Genomic DNA, 20,447 nt, shown 5'->3' on the forward strand with positions numbered 1-20,447 from the left:
AGCACACTCATTCTATCTTTAAACCGGTAAAAGAAACCCCAAAAAGATGGGGCATGCAAAAATTGAGATAAAACTCGGTTTTGCTCCTCTCCACGGAAATCTTTAGTAAGAGGCGAAAGATTTGTTCGTTCTGAAGAGAAACCAGAGCATGACCAAGATTTTTATCTGAAAATATGTGTTCTCCCTGCAGTTGTTGTCCCCAGATGAGAGTTCCCTTGTGCTGCCTCAGCTGAATCTCCTTTACTTGACAGAGATGTGCCTGAGCAGCGGCCCTCCCCAGCCCTATCCCAAATCATACTTATTTTGCATAGGCGATACCATGGTCATGAAGATTGTTCTCCCAGGGTGAGGTTCATTCATTGCATTCTGGGTATGCTGACCCCTGTGATTTCCCCAAATGTGGGAAACTCGACTGCATTATTTGTGGTAGTGGGGGACTGTGTTTGTGCTTTCCTCTGGTCAGCTCTGGTAAAAGTCAGATTTATTTGTCTCAGATCTTCCTCTAGCCTTGTTCTTCTTTCGAGAGTTCCCTTGTGCTGCCTCAGTTGGATCTCTTTCACTTGACAGGGGGGTGCCCGAGTAGCGACCCTCCCCAGCTCTAGCCCAACTCCTACTTACCTGCCAGGTGAGATACTATGATCATGAAGGTGCTTCTCCCAGGGCAAGGCTCACCCATTGCACTCTGGGTGTGGTGCCCCTGCGATTTCCCAAAATGTGGGAAGCTTGACTGCATAATTTGTGTTTCCCCTGGTCGGCTCTCGTATAATTCAGATCTCTTTGTCTCAGGTCTCTCTCCAGCCTAGTTTGCTGTCTGTTTCCACTTCTTTTTTCATGAGCCCCTCCCTTTTATACCCTTGTGCACTATCCTGACTTCTCCTCTTGTCTGCTTATTTTGTGCCTTCCAATGCACAATGCAAACTACAGGTAGTGCTGCAGGGCCCACACCCTTTTACTTGCCGTACAGAGCAGCTCTGGAGCTGTTACAGTGCCCAGCTGCTGCAAGAAATCAGCTTGAATGCTTCAGGGGCTGGGGCATAGCCAACATGAGCCCCACACCGAAGGAGGGTGGAGGTGTTTAATGCGAACTAGGGGTCATCCAAGCGCCGCAAAAGGCCGCTATGCCCTGCACGCCCCTTTTCTCTTTTCATATGCAGACGAGGGTTGAAGCCAACTTTGACCCACTGCTTGGATGACATCACCGTATGCAAATCCATCTGCTGCAGGCCTTCCCCCAGGAATGCTTGCACTAGTTGTTGCATTTGGTTTGTTGTTTGGGGGTGCTTCATTATTAGGCAGCCTTCTGCCCTCCCATGTTCATCTGAAAATATGTGTTCTCCCTGCAGTTGTTGTCCCCAGATGAGAGTTCCCTTGTGCTGCCTCAGTTGAATCTCCTTTACTTGACAGAGATGTGCCTGAGCAGCGGCCCTCCCCAGCCCTATCCCAAATCATACTTATTTTGCATAGGAGATACCATGGTCATGAAGATTGTTCTCCCAGGGTGAGGTTCATTCATTGCATTCTGGGTATGCTGACCCCTGTGATTTCCCCAAATGTGGGAAACTCGACTGCATTATTTGTGGTAGTGGGGGACTGTGTTTGTGCTTTCCTCTGGTCAGCTCTGGTAAAAGTCAGATTTATTTGTCTCAGATCTTCCTCTAGCCTTGTTCTTCTTTCGAGAGTTCCCTTGTGCTGCCTCAGTTGAATCTCCTTCACTTGACAGGGGGGTACCCGAGCAGCGACCCTCCCCAGCTCTAGCCCAACTTCTACTTACCTGGCAGGTGAGATACTATGATCATGTAGGTGCTTCTCCCAGGGCAAGGCTCACCCATTGCACTCTGGGTGTGCTGCTCCTGCGATTTCCCCAAATGTGGGAAACTTGACTGCATAATTTGTGCTTCCCCTGGTCGGCTCTCGTATAATTCAGATCTCTTTGTCTCAGGTCTCTCTCCAGCCTAGTTTGCTGTCTGTTTCAACTTCTCTTTTCTTGAGCCGCTCCCTTCTATGCCCTTGCGCACTATCCTGACTTCTCCCGTCTGCTTACTTTGTGCCTTCCAATGCACAATGCAAACTACAGGTAGTGCTGCAGGGCCCACACCCTTTTACTTGCCGTTCAGAGCAGCTCTGGAGCTGTTACAGTGCCCAGCTGCTGCAAGAAATCAGCTTGAATGCTTCAGGGGCTGGGGCATAGCCAACATGAGCCCCACACCGAAGGAGGGTGGAGGTGTTTAATGCGAACTAGGGGTCATCCAAGCGCCGCAAAAGGCCGCCATGCCCTGCACGCCCCTTTTCTCTTTTCATATGCAGACGAGGGTTGAAGCCAACTTTGACCCACTGCTTGGATGACATCACTATATGCAAATCCATCTGCTGCAGGCCTTCCCCAGGAATGCTTGTACTAGTTGTTGCATTTGGTTTGTTGTTTGGGGGTGCTTCAGTATTAGGCAGCCTTCTGCCCTCCCATGTTTATCTGAAAATATGTGTTCTCCCTGCAGTTGTTGTCCCCAGATGAGAGTTCCCTTGTGCTGCCTCAGTTGAATCTCCTTTACTTGACAGAGATGTGCCTGAGCAGCGGCCCTCCCCAACCCTATCCCAAATCATACTTATTTTGCATAGGCGATACCATGGTCATGAAGATTGTTCTCCCAGGGTGAGGTTCATTCATTGCATTCTGGGTATGCTGACCCCTGTGATTTCCCCAAATGTGGGAAACTCGACTGCATTATTTGTGGTAGTGGGGGACTGTGTTTGTGCTTTCCCCTGGACAGCTCTGGTAAAAGTCAGATTTCTTTGTCTCAGATCTTCCTCTAGCCTTGTTCTTCTTTCGAGAGTTCCCTTGTGCTGCCTCAGTTGGATCTCTTTAACTTGACAGGGGGGTGCCCGAGCAGCGACCCTCCCCAGCTCTAGCCCAACTCCTACTTACTTGCCAGGTGAGATACTATGATCATGAAGGATCTTCTCCCAGGGCAAGGCTCACCCATTGCACTCTGGGTGTGGTGCCCCTGCGATTTCCCCAAATGTGGGAAGCTTGACTGCATAATTTGTGTTTCCCCTGGTCGGCTCTCGTATAATTCAGATCTCTTTGTCTCAGGTCTCTCTCCAGCCTAGTTTGCTGTCTGTTTCCACTTCTTTTTTCATGAGCCCCTCCCTTTTATACCCTTGTGCACTATCCTGACTTCTCCTCCTGTCTGCTTACTTTGTGCCTTCCAATGCACAATGCAAACTACAGGTAGTGCTGTAGGGCCCACACCCTTTTACTTGCCGTACAGAGCAGCTCTGGAGCTGTTACAGTGCCCAGCTACTGCAAGAAATCAGCTTGAATGCTTCAGGGGCTGGGGCACAGCCAACATGAGCCCCACACCGAAGGAGGGTGGAGGTGTTTAATGTGAACTAGGGGTCATCCAAGCACCGCAAAAGGCCGCCATGCCCTGCACGCCCCTTTTCTCTTTTCATATGCAGACGAGGGTTGAAGCCAACTTTGACCCACTGCTTGGATGACATCACCGTATGCAAATCCATCTGCTGCAGGCCTACCCCCAGGAATGCTTGCACTAGTTGATGCATTTGGTTTGTTGTTTGGGGGTGCTTCAGTATTAGGCAGCCTTCTGCCCTCCCATGTTCATCTGAAAATATGTGTTCTCCCTGCAGTTGTTGTCCCCAGATGAGAGTTCCCTTGTGCTGCCTCAGTTGAATCTCCTTTACTTGACAGAGATGTGCCTGAGCAGCGGCCCTCCCCAGCCCTATCCCAAATCATACTTATTTTGCATAGGAGATACCATGGTCATGAAGATTGTTCTCCCACGGTGAGGTTCATTCATTGCTTTCTGGGTATGCTGACCCCTGTGATTTCCCCAAATGTGGGAAACTCGACTGCTTTATTTGTGGTAGTGGGGGACTGTGTTTGTGCTTTCCTCTGGTCAGCTCTGGTAAAAGTCAGATTTCTTTGTCTCAGATCTTCCTTTAGCCTTGTTCTTCTTTCGAGAGTTCCCTTGTGCTGCCTCAGTTGGATCTCCTTCACTTGACAGGGGGGTACCCGAGCAGCGACCCTCCCCAGCTCTAGCCCAACTTCTACTTACCTGGCAGGTGAGATACTATGATCATGTAGGTGCTTCTCCCAGGGCAAGGCTCACCCATTGCACTCTGGGTGTGCTGCTCCTGCGATTTCCCCAAATGTGGGAAACTTGACTGCATAATTTGTGTTTCCACTGGTCGGCTCTCGTATAATTCAGATCTCTTTGTCTCAGGTCTCTCTCCAGCCTAGTTTGCTGTCTGTTTCAACTTCTCTTTTCTTGAGCCGCTCCCTTCTATGCCCTTGCGCACTATCCTGACTTCTCCCGTCTGCTTACTTTGTGCCTTCCAATGCACAATGCAAACTACAGGTAGTGCTGCAGGGCCCACACCCTTTTACTTGCCGTTCAGAGCTGCTCTGGAGCTGTTACAGTGCCCAGCTGCTGCAATAAATCAGCTTGAATGCTTCAGGGGATGGGGCATGGCCAACATGAGCCCCACACCAAAGGAGGGTGGGGTGTTTAATGCGAACTAGGGGTCATCCAAGCACCGCAAAAGGCCGCCATGCCCTGCACGCCCCTTTTCTCTTTTCATATGCAGATGAGGGTTGAAGCCAACTTTGACCCACTGCTTGGATGACATCACCGTATGCAAATCCGTCTTCTGCAGAACTTCCCCCAGGAATGCTTGCACTAGTTGTTGCATTTGGTTTGTTGTTTGGGGGTGCTTCAGTATTAGGCAGCCTTCTGCCCTCCCATGTTCATCTGAAAATATGTGTTCTCCCTGCAGTTGTTGTCCCCAGATGAGAGTTCCCTTGTGCTGCCTCAGTTGAATCTCCTTTACTTGACAGAGATGTGCATGAGCAGCGGCCCTCCCCAGCCCTATCCCAAATCATACTTATTTTGCATAGGAGATACCATGGTCATGAAGATTACTCTCCCAGGGTGAGGTTCATTCATTGCATTCTGGGTATGCTGACCCCTGTGATTTCCCCAAATGTGGGAAACGTGACTGCTTTATTTGTTGGTAGTGGGGGACTGTGTTTGTGTTTTCCTCTGATCTCTGGTAAAAGTCAGATTTCTTTGTTTCAGATCTTCCTCTAGCCTTGTTCTTCTTTCGAGAGTTTCCTTGTGCTGCCTCAGTTGGATCTCCTTCACTTGACAGGGGGGTGCCCGAGCAGCGACCCTCCCCAGCTCTAGCCCAACTCCTACTTACCTGCCAGGTGAGATACTATGATCATGAAGGTGCTTCTCCCAGGGCAAGGCTCACCCATTGCACTCTGGGTGTGCTGCCCCTGCGATTTCCCCAAATGTGGGAAACTTGACTGCATAATTTGTGTTTCCCCTGGTCAGGTCTCGTATAATTCAGATCTCTTTGTCTCAGGTCTCTCTCCAGCCTAGTTTGCTGTCTGTTTCCACTTCTCTTTTCTTGAGCCGCTCCCTTCTATGCCCTTGCGCACTATCCTGACTTCTCCTCCTTTCTGCTTACTTTGTGCCTTCCAACGCACAATGCGAACTACAGGTAGTGCTGCAGGGCCCACACCCTTTTACTTGCCTTACAGAGCAGCTCTGGAGCTGTTACAGTGCCCAGCTGCTGCAAGAAATCAGCTTGAATGCTTCAGGGGCTGGGGCATAGCCAACATGAGCCCCACACCGAAGGAGGGTGGAGGTGTTTAATGCAAACTAGGGGTCAGCCAAGTGCTGCAAAAGGCCACCATGCCCTGCACGCCCCTTTTCTCTTTTCATATGCAGACGAGGGTTGAAGCCAACTTTGACCCACTGCTTGGATGACATCACCATATGCAAATCTATCTGCTGCAGGCCTTCCCCCAGGAATGCTTGCACTAGTTGTTGCATTTGGTTTGTTGTTTGGGGGTGCTTCAGTATTAGGCAGCCTTCTGCCCTCCCATGTTCATCTGAAAATATGTGTTCTCCCTGCAGTTGTTGTCCCCAGATGAGAGTTCCCTTGTGCTGCCTCAGTTGAATCTCCTTTACTTGACAGAGATGTGCCTGAGCAGCGGCCCTCCCCAGCCATATCCCAAATCATACTTATTTTGCATAGGAGATACCATTGTTATGAAGATTGTTCTCCCAGGGTGCGGTTCATTCATTGCACTCTGGGTATGCTGACCCCTGTGATTTCCCCAAATGTGGGAAACTCGACTGCATTATTTGTGGTAGTGGTGGACTGTGTTTGTGCTTTCCTCTGGTCAGCTCTGGTAAAAGTCAGATTTCTTTGTCTCAGATCTTCCTCTAGCCTTGTTCTTCTTTCGAGAGTTCCTTTGTGCTGCCTCAGTTGGATCTCCTTCACTTGACAGGGGGGTGCCCGAGCAGCGACCCTCCCCAGCTCTAGCCCAACTCCTACTTACCTGCCAGGTGAGATACTATGATCATGAAGGTGCTTCTCCAAGGGCAAGGCTCACCCATTGCACTCTGGGTGTGCTGCTCCTGCGATTTCCCCAAATGTGGGAAACTTGACTGCATAATTTGTGTTTCCCCTGGTCAGGTCTCGTATAATTCAGATATCTTTGTCTCAGGTCTCTCTCCAGCCTAGTTTGCTGTCTGTTTCCACTTCTCTTTTCTTGAGCCGCTCCCTTCTATGCCCTTGCGCACTATCCTGACTTCTCCTCCTTTCTGCTTACTTTGTGCCTTCCAACGCACAATGCGAACTACAGGTAGTGCTGCAGGGCCCACACCCTTTTACTTGCCTTACAGAGCAGCTCTGGAGCTGTTACAGTGCCCAGCTGCTGCAAGAAATCAGCTTGAATGCTTCAGGGGCTGGGGCATAGCCAACATGAGCCCCACACCGAAGGAGGGTGGAGGTGTTTAATGCAAACTAGGGGTCAGCCAAGTGCCGCAAAAGGCCACCATGCCCTGCATGCCCCTTTTCTCTTTTCATATGCAGACGAGGGTTGAAGCCAACTTTGACCCACTGCTTGGATGACATCACCATATGCAAATCTATCTGCTGCAGGCCTTCCCCCAGGAATGCTTGCACTAGTTGTTGCATTTGGTTTGTTGTTTGGGGGTGCTTCAGTATTAGGCAGCCTTCTGCCCTCCCATGTTCATCTGAAAATATGTGTTCTCCCTGCAGTTGTTGTCCCCAGATGAGAGTTCCCTTGTGCTGCCTCAGTTGAATCTCCTTTACTTGACAGAGATGTGCCTGAGCAGCGGCCCTCCCCAGCCATATCCCAAATCATACTTATTTTGCATAGGAGATACCATTGTTATGAAGATTGTTCTCCCAGGGTGCGGTTCATTCATTGCACTCTGGGTATGCTGACCCCTGTGATTTCCCCAAATGTGGGAAACTCGACTGCATTATTTGTGGTAGTGGTGGACTGTGTTTGTGCTTTCCTCTGGTCAGCTCTGGTAAAAGTCAGATTTCTTTGTCTCAGATCTTCCTCTAGCTTTGTTCTTCTTTCGAGAGTTCCTTTGTGCTGCCTCAGTTAGATCTCCTTCACTTGACAGGGGGGTGCCCGAGCAGCGACCCTCCCCAGCTCTAGCCCAACTCCTACTTACCTGCCAGGTGAGATACTATGATCATGAAGGTGCTTCTCCCAGGGCAAGGCTCACCCATTGCACTCTGGGTGTGCTGCCCCTGCAATTTCCCCAAATGTGGGAAACTTGACTGCATAATTTGTGTTTCCCCTGGTCGGCTCTCGTATAATTCAGATCTCTTTGTCTCAGGTCTCTCTCCAGCCTAGTTTGCTGTCTGTTTCCACTTCTCTTTCCTTGAGCCCCTCCCTTCTATACCCTTGTGCACTATCCTGACTTCTCCTCCCGTCTGCTTACTTTGTGCCTTCCAATGCACAATGCAAACTACAGGTAGTGCTGCAGGGCCCACACCCTTTTACTTGCCTTACAGAGCAGCTCTGGAGCTGTTACAGTGCCCAGCCGCTGCAAGAAATCAGCTTGAATGCTTCATGGGATGGGGCATGGCCAACATGAGCCCCACACCAAAGGAGGGTGGGGGTGTTTAATGCGATCTAGGGGTCATCCAAGCAGCGCAAAAGGCCGCCATGCCCTGCACGCCCCTTTTCTCTTTTCATATGCAGATGAGGGTTGAAGCCAACTTTGACCCACTGCTTGGATAACATCACCATATGCAAATCCATCTGCTGCAGGCCTTCCCCCAGGAATGCTTGCACTAGTTGTTGCATTTGGTTTGTTGTTTGGGGGTGCTTCAGTATTAGGCAGCCTTCTGCCCTCCCATGTTCATCTGAAAATATGTGTTCTCCCTGCAGTTGTTGTCCCCAGATGAGAGTTCCCTTGTGCTGCCTCAGTTGAATTTCCTTTACTTGACAGAGATGTGCCTGAGCAGCGGCCCTCCCCAGCCCTATCCCAAATCATACTTATTTTGCATAGGAGACACCATGGTCATGAAGATTGTTCACCCAGGGTGAGGTTCATTCATTGCATTCTGGGTACGCTGACCCCTGTGATTTCCCCAAATGTGGGAAACTCGCCTGCATTATTTGTGGTAGTGGGGGACTGTGTTTGTGTTTTCCGCTGGTCAGCTCTGGTAAAAGGCAGATTTCTTTGTCTCAGATCTTCCTCTAGCCTTGTTCTTCTTTCGAGAGTTCCATTGTGCTGCCTCAGTTGGATCTCCTTCACTTGACAGGGGGGTGCCCGAGCAGCGACCCTCCCCAGCTCTAGCCCAACTCCTATTTACCTGCCAGGTGAGATACTATGATCTTGAAGGTGCTTCTCCCAGGGCAAGGCTCACCCATTGCACTCTGGCTGTGCTGCCCCTGCGATTTCCCCAAATGTGGGAAACTTGACTGCATAATTTGTGTTTCCCCTGGTCGGCTCTCGTATAATTCAGATCTCTTTGTCTCAGGTCTCTCTCCAGCCTAGTTTGCTGTCTGTTTCCACTTCTCTTTTCTTGAGCCGCTCCCTTCTATGCCCTTGCGCACTATCCTGACTTCTCCCGTCTGCTTACTTTGTGCCTTCCAACGCACAATGCGAACTACAGGTAGTGCTGCAGGGCCCACACCCTTTTATTTGCCTTACAGAGCAGCTCTGGAGCTGTTACAGTGCCCAGCTGCTGCAAGAAATCAGCTTGAATGCTTCAGGGGCTGGGGCATAGTCAACATGAGCCCCACACCGAAGGAGGGTGGAGGTGTTTAATGCGAACTAGGGGTCATCCAAGCGCCGCAAAATGCCGCCATGCCCTGCATAACCCTTTTCTCTTTTCATATGCAGATGAGGGTTCCAGCCAACTTTGGCCCACTGCTTGGATGACATCACCGTATGCAAATTCGTCTCCTGCAGACCTTCCCCCAGGAATGCTTGTACTAGTTATTGCATATGGTTTGATATTTGATGGTGCTTCAGTATTAGGCAGCCTTCCGCCCTCCCATGTTCATCTGAAAAGATGTGGTCTCCCTGCAGTTGTTGTCCCCAGACGAGAGTTCCCTTGTGCTTCCTCAGTTGAATCTCCTTAACTTGACGGGGGAGGGGCTGCCCGAGCAGCCACCCTCCCCAGCCCTATCCCAACTCATACTTATTTTGCATATGAGATCTCTATATCATGAAGATTGTTCTCACAGGGTGAGGTTCATCCATTATATTTTAAAATAGGAAGGTTCAAATTACATATTTGAATTGCATCTATGTGCTGGATTCAAATGTCCCCCCCCCTTCCTTTCTCAATTGTGCCCATCAGCAGCTATTCTAAGGTTGCTGCCAATGGGTGTGACACATTAATTTCTTCTGTGGGGTACACTGGACTCCACAAGGATTCACATTGGGGTGTAGAGTAGGATCTTGATCTGAGGCACCAACCGGCTCAAAGCTTTTGACTGTTCCCAAGATGCTCAGCGCATTCTCCTCTATAACCCCGCTTCCATGAACAGGGAGCTCAGTTTGTAGTTGTTGCCTTCAGTAGCAGGCCACTTAACAGGGGCCTGCCTCAAGCAGCCTATTCTTAGCTATTAATTTTGACAAGAAAAGAAGAACTTTTTTTATGAGAATCTACAAGGGCTGCAGCAGGCTAGGTCTAATAGACATCTTTACTGCAGCTTCATCACTCCCAGCGGCACTGTATACTCCCGTGCCCTGGTTGCTGGGTCACTGCAGCGGAGGCTCCGGTTTCTTCCTAAGGTCAGTCACACACAATGTAACACCCCGGTATAACAAGTGTGTAAACTATGTGGAACAGGTCAGGGATACCTTGATGGACTATTCCTCCTTCAGCAGCAGCTCTTCTCTATTCCTGGCAGAGAGGCAAGGTTTCCCCAGACACAAAGAAAGGCAGGCAGGGCTTTGTATGAAAGAATAAATGGTTTACCATATAACTCAGAAAAGGAACTGATTACAGTAGGGAAGGGAAAGATTTGATTCAAGCAACTTAAACACAGACACCATATACACTTTAAGTCATTACACAAATGGTAATATAACTAAATCTGAGATTAATACTATGTTGCTTAGTAATAGAAATCAACTTATGCAGACAATATTTAAGTCCCAGATAACATTGGTGTCACTGCAGGGAGTCTCTATGTGCACGTTGGGGCCCGGTTATGTTGTTACATAGTTATATGCAGCTATTGTCTCCTTTAGCTGTGAACAAAATATTGTAGCTCTGTGTAGTAAAGATGATTGTTTAAAACAAACTGGAGCTGCTTCCCATGTAAATCGCTGCATAGGTATAGTAAATATAGGATAATGTCCTTTGCAGTGGAGTAGGTTTCAGTATAAATATGGATTTATCTCACCCAGTCAATAGATGTTTCTGAGGCAGTTTCCCCTCAGATGTAGGCCAGTCAGCATTGGTATAAAGGCTTTATACTCTCCTGTCTCTGACACTTGCTGTGCACTCTCTTGGCTGAGAGTGTCATGGCGTTCTTACTTGTTAATTGCTGCACTTCCACTGCTGTATTTTGCACTACTGCTTACTCTCTCATGCAATTTTCAGCTTATTTGTCTCCCCTCTCTCAGCTGCTCATCTCTGCGTAATGGCGTCGCCAGCTCTTTCCTCACCATGGCTCCAACTGACTTCTCAAACTGCTGTTCAATTTTCTTTTAAATAAACTTTATTTAAAATGGCACAGGCAACTACACTGTTGTCAAAAATGTCCTTGTTGTTATGGGATATCACACGTGCCCCCCCCCCAAAACATGCGTGTCCTCACGCATTTTGGTTTTATCCCTATATAAACTTCTCACTATATCCAGTCACATTCATTAGTGAACACAGATTATGTCTGAAACATTAACATTTATCAACATTTTTAACATCAGTATCTGATAGGTATAATTCCTTTTGTGCTATAGTACATTAACACATGCTCCTGGAGCAATCGGTTGAAATCTGGACAGTATATGGTCTTGAAAAGTTTGTCTAGGAAACCTCAACCCCCCTGCCATGGATGAGTATTGAACTCTTTCTAAACTGTCTTTGGGACATGCTGTACAAAACTGCAGCTGACTATGGTGGTTTTCTGTTTTGCAAGCCCTAGTCTTCTTGCCTCCTTGTCGGTGACAAACCACCTTAGTCTGCTGTAAATACATTTTATGAGCCTCTTCCATTCCATCTTGGGATTCAGTATCACAGCTGGTTTGGGACAATGGATTCTGGAGAGAAAGAGGCAGCAAGGTTCTTCTTACAGAACAGGTTGGACAGTTTCGGCACCATCTCTTGATGTCTTCCCTCATTTCAACCCAAAAGAACTTTTTCCAGATGCTTGTTTCCATCCTTTTGCACCCAGGGTGACCTGACTTGTCGTGATATTCTTCAAGCACATAACAAGCACTTTGTCTTGGAATTACAAGTTGACTGATCCTATAATGAGTATTAGGATCCACACTACATCGAACCAACTGTCCTTTCTCTTCAAACAGCCTTTCTCGCTGTCTCAACAACTTCAGGAGTTCTGGCGAGGATTCTTGCCTTTGTCGCTTGGTCAGGTATTTCCCAATCTTCAGTAAGGCTTTGAGGTGTCTTATCATCTGACTTTTATCTTGCAGGTGGTCAAAACTGGTTCCTTGAATAGGTTGCTCACAGTTTCTAGAACTGGATGCTATATTATTCATGCCTAACATTGAAGCATTCTTTCGGATAATCTGGACACTGGAGATGGGCATTTCTATCATTATTTGGCTAGCCTTATTTTTTTCATGTTCCTCTCTTACAGATAATTCTGTTATCATTCTTCCCTTTTGTTTGGCTATCCCAGGTTGAAGGCCTTGTTTCTCCTGGAGCTTGTCAGTTTGAAACTCTCCTTGGAGTGCTGCTACGAGCTCCTCACAGCAGTTCCGCAACACATTCATGCCCACTATCACTGGAGGCAATCCATCATCTTGGGCAGTGGTGATGCCTTGCTGTGGTAGCACTGTTCGTCCGATTTGAATTTCAGCTTCCCAGTATCCTTTGCAAGGGATGCAGTGCCCATTGCTTGCAATCGGGTTTATCAATGTGGAAGTTGACGGAAACATCTGTTCCTCAGTCCAATGCTGCTCAAACTGTGTTGCTTGTATTGTGGTCACTTGTGATCCAGTGTCTAAGAGAGTGGGCATTGAGACTCCATTGATGCAAACTTGAACCACCGGGCATTGGCTAACATAACGGGTTAACCACATGAATTTGGAGTTTAAATGATCTGGCTGCTCAAATTCTCTCTTAATTTGTCCGCTTCCTTCACAGCTTTGAAAAATGGGTCGCCTTTGGGAGGCAAAGTGGTTGGAAAAAAGTGTCTCCCTGTTTCTATGTAGGTCCCATTGGGAACTGTTCAGTGGTCTCCTCTCCTGGCACCATTCCATTTCTTCATGGAGCAGTGCCTGCTGTCTCTTCAGAATCTGCAGGTCTCTGCGCATCTCTGTCACACCACGTGTCAGTTCAGCCAGCAGACTTCGTAACTCACTAGAAGAGTCAAATATGCATGTCTTTGAACATGGCACTGTCACTCCTTTTACTGTAGGTGGGTAAGTAGCTCCTTTAAAACTTGACTCCTGGGCATCAGAATTCTCTTGATACCGTGGCATCTCTGGAATAGACTCTTGTGGAACAGCCCCTGAAGTAAGACTGGAGCCTAGAACTTTAATCGCAGCCTCTTTAAAATCCAGGAATGTGCTTCCAGGCTTCTGCAATCTCAATAGTCGCAGCTGAGTTTTTACAAATTCGCCCCTTGCACCTTCAGTGAACTGGTCCAATTACATTTTCTCTTTGTCATGCACTTCCTCAGGGTCTGCTTGCTGAACATCTCTGAGTGCTTCCTGAAAGCTGAGGGCATAGCCCCGTAGTGACTCTCCTGGTTGTTGCTTTCGAGCAAAGAAGTGCATTTTAAGTTCTGACACTGTCCTTGTGTCAAATGTGGTAGCAAGCCTGTTGAGGATCTGGTCCACAGTCTTCTTCTCTTCAGTAGGCCAGGAAGTAACCTCTCTAAGTGCAAGCCCTTTCAACTGTCCCATCAAGATCTCCACCTTTTGCTGCTCTTTCAGCGGGTACAGACGAAACAAAGACTGCAGTAGTATCCTCATCAGTTTATTTTTGTCAATTACCATTTTAATAATCGGGTAAAGAAAATTAAGTGGATTTTTGAAAGAAAACAATACTGTCAATATACTATTAAAACAAATTAAAATGGTAAAAGTTATTGTACTTTAAGTAAAAATAAAAGAGCAAAAATATCAATCCCAGTTTTGGATTACTTTAATTAACAAAAAAAAATGCATATAGCAGAGGATAGTTTCAATCTGCCTACCTCTGGGCTATGGACCCAGCATGCTTCCATTACAGTACTCTGCTGCACATGTAATTGCAAGAGATCCTGAAGCACTCACTCATCATGGGAAAGTACCAATGTGTTTCTTCATTGGTTGATGGAAGAAACATCTTACAAAAACTCTCCAGATTATTGACTATTTAAAGTTTTTCTTGGAAACGTTCTAGATGAATGCTTATCAGCCTTTGTCAGTATATACTTTTGCAAAGTGTCGCTGTGGCGCAATCAGTTAGTGTGTACGGCTATTAACCAAAAGGTTGGTGGTTCAATCCCACCCAGGGACGTAATTGACCTTGTTATCAGATTTTGGTGATCTTTAAGTAGACAAGTCAAAATTTCAAAAACCCCTCTTATGGTGTAGGGTACCTGGCCTTCTCTGATGTAATCAGAGTTAGATTTGATTCAGTGATTTTATAAAAACAGCTAGGAAGCACAATTTAGCAGTGGTTTGCAGAGAAAAAGAAATATGCTGGCAAAAAAATCCAATTGAGTGATTAAACAGCTCTTCATTTTCTGGCTTTACTTTTATGGTAACAAATTTGTTCTCTGAAAAGTGTCCACAAAGCCAAATATCTGATTAACATCTTTGTAGGGATGGTTTTTCACCTATTACTAAATTAAACTTGCTTCATTGGAAAGGCAGCAAGATGCATCCTCATTTCAATATCTACTGAAATAATACAGGTTGACACCAGGAAACATTAACGCCACTGCATCCTTGCTGCTTTCTCATGTGGAAGTCTGTTTAATGTGAAAACAAGGTGATATCTAATTAGCACACAGGTAAGGAATTAAGAAAATCTTTATTTAAGGGTGAAGATGTTTCTCACAAAATCGTTGCCCCAATGCATGATTGAAATTCAAGCTGGAAAGATGATTTTAATATATCACTTGTACATTTTGTATTGCTCTTCTGGTGACAATGTAGTTTGTTTTTGTCAATTACCATTTTAATAATAGGGTAAAGAAAATTAAGTGGATTTTTGAAAGAAAACAATACTGTCAATATACTATTAAAACAAATTAAAATGGTAAAAGTTATTGTACTTTAAGTAAAAATAAAAGCTAAAATATCAATCCCAGTTTTGGATTACTTTAATGAACAAAAAAAAATGCATATAGCAAAGGATAGTTTCAATCTGCCTACCTCTGGGTTATGGACCCAGCATGCTTCCATTACAGTACTCTGCTGCACATGTAAGTGCAAGAGATCCTGAAGCACTCACTCATCATGCGAAAGTACCAATGTGTTTCTTCATTGGTTGCTGGAAGAAACATCTTACAAAAACTCTCCAGATTATTGACTTTTTAAAGTTTTTCTAGGAAACGTTCTAGATGAATGCTTATTAGTCTTTGTCAGTATTTACTTTTTGCAAAGTGTGTCTGTGGCGCAATCGGTTAGTGTGTTCAGCTATTAATCAAAAGGTTGGTGGTTCAATCCCACCCAGGGACGTGATTGACCTTGTGATCAGATTTTGGTGATATTTAAGTAGACAAGTCAAAATTGCAAACCCCCTCTTATGGTGTAGGGTACCTGGCCTTCTCTGATGTAATCAGAGTTAGATTTGATTAAGTGATTTTATAAAAAAAACAGCTAGGAAGCACAATTTAGCAGTGAGTTGCAGAGAAAAAGAAAAATGCTGGCAGAAAAATCCAATTGAGTGATTAAACAGCTCTTCATTTTCTGGCTTTATTTTTATGATAACAAATTTGTTCTCTGAAAAGTGTCCACAAAGCCAAGTATCTGATTAACATCTTTGTAGGGATGGTTTTTCACCTATTACTAAATTAAACTTGCTTCATTGGAAAGGCAGCAAGATGCATCCTCATTTCAATATCTACGGAAATAATACAGGTTGACACCATGAAACATTAACGCCACTGCATCTTTGCTGTTTTCTCATGTGGAAGTCTGTTTAATGTGAAAACAAGGTGATATCTAATTAGCACACAGGTAAGGAATTAAGAAAATCTTTATTTAAGGGTGAAGATGTTTCTCACAAAATCGTTGCCCCAATGCATCATTGAAATCCAAGCTGGTAAGATGATTTTAATATATTACTTGAACATTTTATATTGCTCTTCTGGTGATAATGTAGTTTGTTTTTGTCAATTACCATTTTAATAATCGGGTAAAGAAAATTAAGTGGATTTTTGAAAGAAAACAATATTGTCAATATACTATTAAAACAAATTAAAATGGTAAAAGTTATTGTACTTTAAGTAAAAATAAAAGAGCAAAAATATCAATCCCAGTTTTGGATTACTTTAATTAACAAAAAAAAAATGCATATAGCAGAGGATCGTTTCAATCTGCCTACCTCTGGGTTATGGACCCAGCATGCTTCCATTACAGTACTCTGCTGCACATGTAAGTGCAAGAGATCCTGAAGCACTCACTCATCATGGGAAAGTACCAATGTGTTTCTTCATTGGTTGATGGAAGAAACATCTTACAAAAACTCTCCACATTATTGACTTTTTAAAATGTTTCTAGGAATCGTTCTAGATGAATGCTTATTAGCCTTTGTCAGTATGGACTTTTGCAAAGTGTTGCTGTGGTGCAATCAGTTACTGTGTAAGGCTATTAACCAAAAGGTTGGTGGTTCAATCCCACCCAGGGACGTAATTGACCTCGTTATCAGATTTTGGTGATCTTTATGTAGACAAGTCAAAATTTCGAAAACCCCTGTTATGGTGTAGGATACCTGGCCTTCTCTGATGTAATCAGAGTTAGATTTGATTCAGTGATTTTATAAAAACAGCTAGGAAGCACAATTTAGCAGTGGGTTGCAGAGAAAAAGAAATATGCTGGCAAAAAAATCCAATTGAGTGATTAAATAGCTCTTCATTTTCTGGCTTTATTTTTATGCTAACAAATTTGTTCTCTGAAAAGTGTCCACAAAGCCAAGTATCTGATTAACATCTTTGTAGGGATGGTTTTTCACCTATTACTAAATTAAACTTGCTTCATTGGAAAGGCAACAAGATGCATCCTCATTTCAATATCTACTGAAATAATACAGGTTGACACCAGGAAACATTAACGCCACTGCATCCTTGCTGCTTTCTCATGTGGAAGTCTGTTTAATGTGAAAACAAGGTGATATCTAATTAGCACACAGGTAAGGAATTAAGATAATCTTTATTTAAGGGTGAAGATGTTTCTCACAAAATCGTTGCCCCAATGCATCATTGAAATTCAAGCTGGAAAGATGATTTTAATATATCACTTGTACATTTTGTATTGCTCTTCTGGTGACAATGTAGTTTGTTTTTGTCAATTACCATTTTAATAATCGGGTAAAGAAAATTAATTGGATTTTTGAAAGAAAACAATACTGTCAATATACTATTAAAACAAATTAAAATGGTAAAAGTTATTGTACTTTAAGTAAAAATAAAAGAGCAAAAATATCAATCCCAGTTTTGGATTACTTTAATTAACAAAAAAAAATGCATATAGCAGAGGATAGTTTCAATCTGCCTACCTCTGGGTTATGGACCCAGCATGCTTCCATTACAGTACTCTGCTGCACATGTAAGTGCAGGAGATCCTGAAGCACTCACTCATCATGGGAAAGTACCAATGTGTTTCTTCATTGGTTGATGGAAGAAACATCTTACAAAAACTCTCCAGATTATTGACTATTTAAAGTTTTTCTAGGAAACGTTCTAGATGAATGCTTATTAGTCTTTGTCAGTATGTACTTTTTGCAAAGTGTCTCTGTGGCGCAATCGGTTAGTGTGTTCAGCTATTAATCAAAAGGTTGGTGGTTCAATCCCACCCAGGGACGTAATTGACCTTGTGATCAGATTTTGGTGATATTTAAGTAGACAAGTCAAAATTTCGAAAACCCCTGTTATGGTGTAGGGTACCTGGCCTTCTCTGATGTAATCAGAGTTAGATTTGATTCAGTGATTTTATAAAAACAGCTAGGAAGCACAATTTAGCAGTGGGTTGCAGAGAAAAAGAAATATGCTGGCAAAAAAATCCAATTGACTGATTAAACAGCTCTTCATTTTCTGGCTTTATTTTTATGCTAACAAATTTGTTCTCTGAAAAGTGTCCACAAAGCCAAGTATCTGATTAACATCTTTGTAGGGATGGTTTTTCACCTATTACTAAATTAAACTTGCTTCATTGGAAAGGCAGCAAGATGCATCCTCATTTCAATATCTACTGAAATAATACAGGTTGACACCAGGAAACATTAACGCCACTGCATCCTTGCTGCTTTCTCATGTGGAAGTCTGTTTAATGTGAAAACAAGGTGATATCTAATTAGCACACAGGTAAGGAATTAAGAAAATCTTTATTTAAGGGTGAAGATGTTTCTCACAAAATCGTTGCCCCAATGCATCATTGAAATTCAAGCTGGAAAGATGATTTTAATATATCACTTGTACATTTTGTATTGCTCTTCTGGTGACAATGTAGTTTGCTTTTGTCAATTACCATTTTAATAATCGGGTAAAGAAAATTAATTGGATTTTTGAAAAAAATCAATACTGTCAATATACTATTAAAACAAATTAAAATGGTAAAAGTTATTGTACTTTAAGTAAAAATAAAAGAGCAAAAATATCAATCCCAGTTTTGGATTACTTTAATTAACAAAAAAAAAATGCATATAGCAGAGGATAGTTTCAATCTGCCTACCTCTGGGTTATGGACCCAGCATGCTTCCATTACAGTACTCTGCTGCACATGTAAGTGCAAGAGATCCTGAAGCACTCACTCATCATGGGAAAGTACCAATGTGTTTCTTCATTGGTTGATGGAAGAAACATCATACAAAAACTCTCCACATTATTGACTTTTTAAAATGTTTCTAGGAATCGTTCTAGATGAATGCTTATTAGCCTTTGTCAGTATGTACTTTTGCAAAGTGTCACTGCGGCGCAATCAGTTAGTGTGTAAGGCTATTAACCAAAAGGTTGGTGGTTCAATCCCACCCAGGGACTTAATTGACATTGTTATCAGATTTTGGTGATCTTTAAGTAGACAAGTCAAAATTTCAAACCCCCTGTTATGGTGTAGGGTACCTGGCCTTCTCTGATGTAATCAGAGTTAGATTTGATTCAGTGATTTTATAAAAACAGCTAGGAAGCACAATTTAGCAGTGGGTTGCAGAGAAAAAGAAATATGCTGGCAGAAAAATCCAATTGAGTGATTAAACAGCTCTTCATTTTCTGGCTTTATTTTTATGCTAACTAATTTGTTCTCTGAAAAGTGTCCACAAAGCCAAGTATCTGATTAACATATTTGTAGGGATGGTTTTTCACCTATTACTAAATTAAACTTGCTTCATTGGAAAGGCAGCAAGATGCATCCTCATTTCAATATCTACTGAAATAATACAGGTTGACACCAGGAAACATTAACGCCACTGCATCCTTGCTGCTTTCTCATGTGGAAGTCTGTTTAATGTGAAAACAAGGTGATATCTAATTAGCACACAGGTAAGGAATTAAGAAAATCTTTATTTAAGGGTGAAGATGTTTCTCACAAAATCGTTGCCCCAATGCATCATTGAAATTCAAGCTGGAAAGATGATTTTAATATATCACTTGTACATTTTGTATTGCTCTTCTGGTGACAATGTAGTTTGTTTTTGTCAATTACCATTTTAATAATAGGGTAAAGAAAATTAAGTGGATTTTTGAAAGAAAACAATACTGTCAATATACTATTAAAACAAATTAAAATGGTAAAAGTTATTGTACTTTAAGTAAAAATAAAAGCTAAAATATCAATCCCAGTTTTGGATTACTTTAATGAACAAAAAAAAAATGCATATAGCAAAGGATAGTTTCAATCTGCCTACCTCTGGGTTATGGACCCAGCATGCTTCCATTGCAGTACTCTGCTGCACATGTAAGTGCAAGAGATCCTGAAGCACTCACTCATCATGCGAAAGTACCAATGTGTTTCTTCATTGGTTGCTGGAAGAAACATCTTACAAACACTCTCCAGATTATTGACTTTTTAAAGATTTTCTAGGAAACGTTCTAGATGAATGCTTATTAGTCTTTGTCAGTATATACTTTTCGCAAAGTGTCTCTGTGGCGCAATCGGTTAGTGTGTTCAGCTATTGATCAAAAGGTTGGTGGTTCAATCCCACCCAGGGACGTAATTGACCTTGTGATCAGATTTTGGTGATATTTAAGTAGACAAGTCAAAATTGCAAACCCCCTCTTATGGTGTAGGGTACCTGGCCTTCTCTGATGTAGTTAGATTTGATTAAGTGATTTTATAAAAAAAACAGCTAGGAAGCACAATTTAGCAGTGGGTTGCAGAGAAAAAGAAAAATGCTGGCAGAAAAATCCAATTGAGTGATTAAACAGCTCTTCATTTTCTGGCTTTATTTTTATGATAACAAATTTGTTCTCTGAAAAGTGTCCACAAAGCCAAGTATCTGATTAACATCTTTGTAGGGATGGTTTTTCACCTATTACTAAATTAAACTTGCTTCATTGGAAAGGCAGCAAGATGCATCCTCATTTCAATATCTACGGAAATAATACAGGTTGACACCAGGAAACATTAACGCCACTGCATCTTTGCTGTTTTCTCATGTGGAAGTCTGTTTAATGTGAAAACAAGGTGATATCTAATTAGCACACAGGTAAGGAATTAAGAAAATCTTTATTTAAGGGTGAAGATGTTTCTCACAAAATCGTTGCCCCAATGCATCATTGAAATTTA

The 20,447-nt window shown here is 43.5% G+C and overlaps 17 non-coding genes across 17 annotated transcripts; 16 read left to right on the plus strand and 1 right to left on the minus strand.

The window, feature by feature from the left end:
* Positions 1-34: 34 nt before the first annotated feature.
* Positions 35-150, minus strand: LOC134993301 (U5 spliceosomal RNA). Its single transcript, XR_010197158.1, has one exon. It is a non-coding gene; the product is annotated as a U5 spliceosomal RNA (small nuclear RNA).
* A 144-nt stretch (positions 151-294) lies between these two features.
* On the plus strand, positions 295-458 carry LOC134993326 (U1 spliceosomal RNA). Its single transcript, XR_010197182.1, has one exon. It is a non-coding gene; the product is annotated as a U1 spliceosomal RNA (small nuclear RNA).
* A 152-nt stretch (positions 459-610) lies between these two features.
* On the plus strand, positions 611-773 carry LOC134993284 (U1 spliceosomal RNA). Its single transcript, XR_010197146.1, has one exon. It is a non-coding gene; the product is annotated as a U1 spliceosomal RNA (small nuclear RNA).
* Positions 774-1,447: 674 nt separating this feature from the next.
* On the plus strand, positions 1,448-1,611 carry LOC134993330 (U1 spliceosomal RNA). The gene has a single exon (XR_010197185.1). It is a non-coding gene; the product is annotated as a U1 spliceosomal RNA (small nuclear RNA).
* Positions 1,612-1,763: 152 nt separating this feature from the next.
* LOC134993231 (U1 spliceosomal RNA) lies at positions 1,764-1,926 on the plus strand. Its single transcript, XR_010197101.1, has one exon. It is a non-coding gene; the product is annotated as a U1 spliceosomal RNA (small nuclear RNA).
* A 670-nt stretch (positions 1,927-2,596) lies between these two features.
* Positions 2,597-2,760, plus strand: LOC134993258 (U1 spliceosomal RNA). Its single transcript, XR_010197123.1, has one exon. It is a non-coding gene; the product is annotated as a U1 spliceosomal RNA (small nuclear RNA).
* Positions 2,761-2,912: 152 nt separating this feature from the next.
* Positions 2,913-3,075, plus strand: LOC134993288 (U1 spliceosomal RNA). Its single transcript, XR_010197148.1, has one exon. It is a non-coding gene; the product is annotated as a U1 spliceosomal RNA (small nuclear RNA).
* Positions 3,076-3,749: 674 nt separating this feature from the next.
* Positions 3,750-3,913, plus strand: LOC134993348 (U1 spliceosomal RNA). Its single transcript, XR_010197202.1, has one exon. It is a non-coding gene; the product is annotated as a U1 spliceosomal RNA (small nuclear RNA).
* A 152-nt stretch (positions 3,914-4,065) lies between these two features.
* LOC134993229 (U1 spliceosomal RNA) lies at positions 4,066-4,228 on the plus strand. Its single transcript, XR_010197099.1, has one exon. It is a non-coding gene; the product is annotated as a U1 spliceosomal RNA (small nuclear RNA).
* Positions 4,229-4,898: 670 nt separating this feature from the next.
* Positions 4,899-5,063, plus strand: LOC134993260 (U1 spliceosomal RNA). Its single transcript, XR_010197125.1, has one exon. It is a non-coding gene; the product is annotated as a U1 spliceosomal RNA (small nuclear RNA).
* Positions 5,064-5,212: 149 nt separating this feature from the next.
* LOC134993240 (U1 spliceosomal RNA) lies at positions 5,213-5,375 on the plus strand. Its single transcript, XR_010197108.1, has one exon. It is a non-coding gene; the product is annotated as a U1 spliceosomal RNA (small nuclear RNA).
* Positions 5,376-6,049: 674 nt separating this feature from the next.
* On the plus strand, positions 6,050-6,213 carry LOC134993336 (U1 spliceosomal RNA). Its single transcript, XR_010197191.1, has one exon. It is a non-coding gene; the product is annotated as a U1 spliceosomal RNA (small nuclear RNA).
* Positions 6,214-6,365: 152 nt separating this feature from the next.
* Positions 6,366-6,528, plus strand: LOC134993263 (U1 spliceosomal RNA). Its single transcript, XR_010197127.1, has one exon. It is a non-coding gene; the product is annotated as a U1 spliceosomal RNA (small nuclear RNA).
* Positions 6,529-7,202: 674 nt separating this feature from the next.
* On the plus strand, positions 7,203-7,366 carry LOC134993337 (U1 spliceosomal RNA). The gene has a single exon (XR_010197192.1). It is a non-coding gene; the product is annotated as a U1 spliceosomal RNA (small nuclear RNA).
* A 152-nt stretch (positions 7,367-7,518) lies between these two features.
* On the plus strand, positions 7,519-7,681 carry LOC134993233 (U1 spliceosomal RNA). Its single transcript, XR_010197102.1, has one exon. It is a non-coding gene; the product is annotated as a U1 spliceosomal RNA (small nuclear RNA).
* A 674-nt stretch (positions 7,682-8,355) lies between these two features.
* LOC134993352 (U1 spliceosomal RNA) lies at positions 8,356-8,519 on the plus strand. Its single transcript, XR_010197206.1, has one exon. It is a non-coding gene; the product is annotated as a U1 spliceosomal RNA (small nuclear RNA).
* A 152-nt stretch (positions 8,520-8,671) lies between these two features.
* Positions 8,672-8,834, plus strand: LOC134993282 (U1 spliceosomal RNA). Its single transcript, XR_010197145.1, has one exon. It is a non-coding gene; the product is annotated as a U1 spliceosomal RNA (small nuclear RNA).
* The last annotated feature ends 11,613 nt before the right edge of the window (positions 8,835-20,447 follow it).

The sequence above is a fragment of the Pseudophryne corroboree genome, unplaced genomic scaffold (genome assembly GCF_028390025.1).
Source record: "Pseudophryne corroboree isolate aPseCor3 unplaced genomic scaffold, aPseCor3.hap2 scaffold_1273, whole genome shotgun sequence".
In the NCBI taxonomy this organism is placed as follows: Eukaryota; Metazoa; Chordata; class Amphibia; order Anura; family Myobatrachidae; genus Pseudophryne; species Pseudophryne corroboree.